Source organism: Cotesia glomerata, linkage group LG7, assembly GCF_020080835.1.
Source record: "Cotesia glomerata isolate CgM1 linkage group LG7, MPM_Cglom_v2.3, whole genome shotgun sequence".
NCBI classification, from domain to species: Eukaryota; Metazoa; Arthropoda; class Insecta; order Hymenoptera; family Braconidae; genus Cotesia; species Cotesia glomerata.
The window spans coordinates 7,241,966-7,246,965 of record NC_058164.1 but is presented as its reverse complement, the minus strand read 5'-3'; positions in this window follow the sequence as shown (position 1 = coordinate 7,246,965).

Sequence of the window (5,000 nt, the reverse complement as noted above, 5' to 3'; positions counted from 1 at the left end):
GTTTATTTTTTTTTAAGCATTGCTCTATGTAGAAAAGTAATATCAATTTGGTATGTCGATTAAATATTCGTTTTGCTTTTTGAAAGTGAGAGTTTTTTAAATTAACTTTTCATATTGATCAGATATTGAACAACTGATAAACTTTTTCACCAAATTTTATATGGCCATAAAAATTTGCTTCATTGAAATATAATGTATTTTCATAGAATGGAAAATTTTTTTTTAACAATGATTCGAGTTCATAAAGATATTCATTATGTATGATATAATCATATTCTGGTAAGATATTTGAATTCTTTGGGTATTTTGGACTGAAATTTTATAATAAATGAAATAATCGTTTAAATTTTGAATATGTACTTTAAATTAAAAAGCATTATTTCATGAACCTTTGTTTTCATCATAACCATAAAACCAGTCTGAATATTTTCAACACATTCAATCTAATGGTATTGTATGAAAAGAAAAGAGTAAAAATATAGTTATCTCAATAACTTTTATTCAACAATCAACAATTTATAATTTTTTCCTCGTTACTCAAAGTAACAAAGAATGCCGTAAAATTTCCGTCATACCCTATCTCTCCAACTTCTCTGATGATCATTCAGTAATTATAAACATATATGTAGTCTGATGTATGGTTATGAGTGTATATGTTTATATACTTATATGAAAAAGAAAAATTATTATATCGACGTGAACATGAATGTACAAGCGTGATAAAATTATCTCATAACTCTTTGATTGAAAATTAACATCTGCTTCTGTGCATGAATAAATAAAGATGAACACTAAATAAACATATATTTATATATTTATACATATATCTATAACGATAAAATAAAATATTTTTAGCATTTAATTGGTATAATTAAAATTTATATTCTCTGGTTTAATTAAGAGATAAAAAATACAAACTATTTCTTATTCTATCCATATTTAACAGCGGGTAATTCGCAATACATTTACATTCATAAAATTAATTATTATTTACGTAACGCATTGATTCGGTAAATTTATTGAATATTAATTACATACAATAAACATTTGATTATCTTATTTATATGCATATTATTAAAAATAATTATAGCTTAGTCTAGATTTAATTAATAATCAAAAAAAGGTCACAGGAAAAATAAATATACATCAATACTTTTATAGAATTAGCTAAATAGAATAATATGATAAATGGTTATTTATTAATGTATACACGCCTACGAAATAATTTTTAGTTTTAATAAAAAATAACCCGGGTAAAAAAATTTATATATACTTATATGTTATTATATATTACTTACATATAATTATATAAGATTATATATAATTATATATAATAATATAAAATTGGATGCAGGATTTTTTAATAATTATATATAATCATATACAATTACATATAATTATATATAATTGCATATAATTATATATGATTATATATAATAATATATAATTAGATGCAGCATTTTTAATAATTATATATAATCATATACAATTACATATAATTATATATAATTGCATATGATTATATATAATTAGATGTAACATTTTTTCAATAATTATATATAATCATATATAATTCCATATAATTATATATAATGATATGTAAACTGATAAAAGGATTTATTAACTATTAGATATTTAATTTGTTTGAAGACAATTATTTAATTTATTAAATTTTAATAAATATTTTTTAACATTCAATAAATATTTATTTGGAAGGAAAGTACATTTATTAATAGTTAATAAGTATTTATTAATAGTTAACAAATATTTATTAAAAGTTAATAAATATTTTATTGAGTGAATTTGTTTCACTTGCAATGTCATATGATATGAAGGTTGCTTTTTAACAAAAATCATCTTTATAAATTATTTGCATTAATCATATTACATTATAATAACGTTTATTGTAACATACCGAACTCTATTACAGTTCATAATTATCTTCTATATTTTAAAATATTAAAAATGTTAATTTATTTAGTGATTTGAATTATTATCCTGTATTCCAGCTATTGAGTTATAAAAAATATCAAGAGAAAATTGCTATTTTTGCTTTTGGATTTAAATAGATATTTGTTAACTGTTAACAAATATTTATTAACATTTAATAAATCGTATTTAATAAATAATTTAGTAACTATATACAAATTAATTATAAACAAATCCTTCTATCAGTGCAACTATACGGAAATCATATATAATTATATATGAATCATATACAATTGTATATAATTTTTTTTATCTCAGAGTCTGCTACTTTAATGATTAATAATCTATTAATCTATAGTATTTTTAGTGGATGAAATAATAGGAATTGTATTAATTAAGTTAAATAAAAATTGATTATGTATACGATTTGCATTACTTGTAGTTATTTCAAACTCTGCACTTCAAGTAAGTCTCGTAGGTAAACAGGTAGCGTGTCAGTCTAGCATTTTTACCACTCGATCATAAAGGACTTATTCAAGATGAAGATAATGTACCAATTATCTACCATTGGAGGCGTCATAAAGCGAACAAAAGAATAACCCTCACTCCTGAGGAAGCTAAAACCAACTGGTTCGACTTTACTTACTCCAAATCTCTCCCTGCAAGAGACCATCTTGATGATCATCGACTGGATGAGAAGTATTGGTGGTTAACCGAAGAGTCCAGACATCGCAAAAAATTGAAAAGACGGTTACAAAAAAAATCGTGATAATGTTAATTTTCTCTTGTAGATAATGTACATATCTCCTAGTTTTAAGTTAGTTTTAACACTTATTAAATTAGAAACAAGTGGTTTTAAAAAAGAAATATTTTTCCACAACTGTTGATGTTGCATATTTAGCAATTAAAATTAGATCGTTATCATAACTAAGTAAACTAGTTCTAAGATTCTAAAATAAACATACATAAATATCCAATAATAATTGTTAACATCAGCTGCTCCAATCGAGGAGACTTATTGTTAAAATCAAGTTTTTTTTTTTGTTTTTAAAAAAAAAAAAAAAAAAAAAAAAACAGAAATTATCTATGGCTATTTTTTAAGTTAATATTTGCAGCCAATTAATGTAACAAAAATGTAATTTTTCAAAGCAAATAAAACTTCTTTAAAAAAAAAAAAAAAAAAGTAGCACGTCAGTCTTTCAAGCGTCAGGTCCCCGGTTCGATCTCTGCGCACGCCGAGTTTTTTTTTATTTTTATAGAAATAATTATATATAATTCTATATAATTATATCTAATTCTGTATAATTATATCTAATTGTATATAATTATATCTAATTGTATATAATTATATCTAATTCTATATAATTATATCTAATTGTATATAATTATATCTAATTCTATATAATTATATAGGGCCATTTTTATATATAATTATATATAATCTTTTAGCCGGGGAATCCTCACACACACACACACACACACACACACACACACACACACACACATCACACACACACACACACACACACACACACTTGTATGTATGTATATGTATGCTTTACCCTCAAAGCATTCAATAATCATTCACGTAGGTTTTATGGAGAAAAATAAAAAAAAATAGACTTGAATGTGCACGCGATTCATGTCGAGTGAAAAAGTGAATATAAAATGAAATGTTATAAATAAAAGAGCAAAAAAAAAATAAAATTCAGAGGATAAAAATATTTGTTAAATTCAGAGGCATGAAAAGATCAATATCGACATTATGTTGCATCGACTGAGCAGTTATATAGACAAATGATCCGATTTTCTGATGATGATGCCACTAATTTAAAACAATCGGCCGCGCCAGCCCGTGAACGCGCGCGATACTCTCGACTTATTGGAGTCAAGCTCACGCAATGGAGATAATATTCTTTGGGAAATGACACGCCAGGGGGTAACAACCCATAGTTAGTAATTGGGCTATCCGAGTCACGGCACGCAATACTTTCTTTAACCCTTCAAGTCGCTCTCGGTAGGACACGGCTCTTTTTTAAAACCGCTAAGAAAATTTCAGGTGTGTTGTGAAAAGTTTTTTATCATTGAATAAATTTTCAAATCAAACTAGTGATTGAATTTAAGGAAGATTACTTTATAAAATAAAAATTTTCATAAAAGGTGTCATAAAATTTTTTTTTTTATGTGCATTTTTTAATATAAAAGTTTCGAACATCGGTAATTTTTATTAACATACAATTTTTGTAATTATTTAAAAAAAATAAAAAGAAAAAAATCAGCGTAGTTTCCCTTTATTTTCATAGACGGGTCGAGTAAGTAGTTACGCGACGGCTGTTAGGTGGCGACAGATTGATAAAAATTTCCATTTGCAAAACAGTATATCAAAAAAGGATCTTTGAAAAAAATTACAAATATAATAGTCTAAAATGTGAAGTAAAAAAATTATTGTAAAAATTGTCTTCCATAAAATCTATTGTAATTTTTGATAATTATAAAATTAAACTTAAATACCAGAAAGTAAAAAATTTAAGAAAATTATTTAAAAAATTCACTTAACATTAAAGTACCTTTTATTAATAATCGATCTGTCGAAAAAAGGTGAAATTAATTTGAAAAAATTTAAATTTTAAATACCGTAAATTTAAATCGCCCCAATTAAATAACAATTTATAGTTTTTTTATTATTATTTTTGCTCTCGACTCGAGTGAGATTCCTGCGTGCTTGGGTTAAACAACGACGGCTCAATTTAACGCTCGAAAAATGTAAAATACTTTGGCCATCAGGGAGAGGCTGAGGTAAAACTTAAAGAGGTAGTAGGTAACTTCCCCTGGGCATTGCAGTACCGACGACGACGATGACGATGACGTTCTGAGTCTTGTAAAGCATCACACGCCATTCGCAGGCATTAATATATAATTAACTGGTTCTCTTGTAGATGGTATCTCAATAATAAAAAAAATAAATAAAATTAACTGGCTTATCGTTCTACTCGAAACTTTATCCTCGTAAAATTACATCAATGTATTGATTGCTCAATCGTGTAAATTTAATTCATTAATTTATAATACAT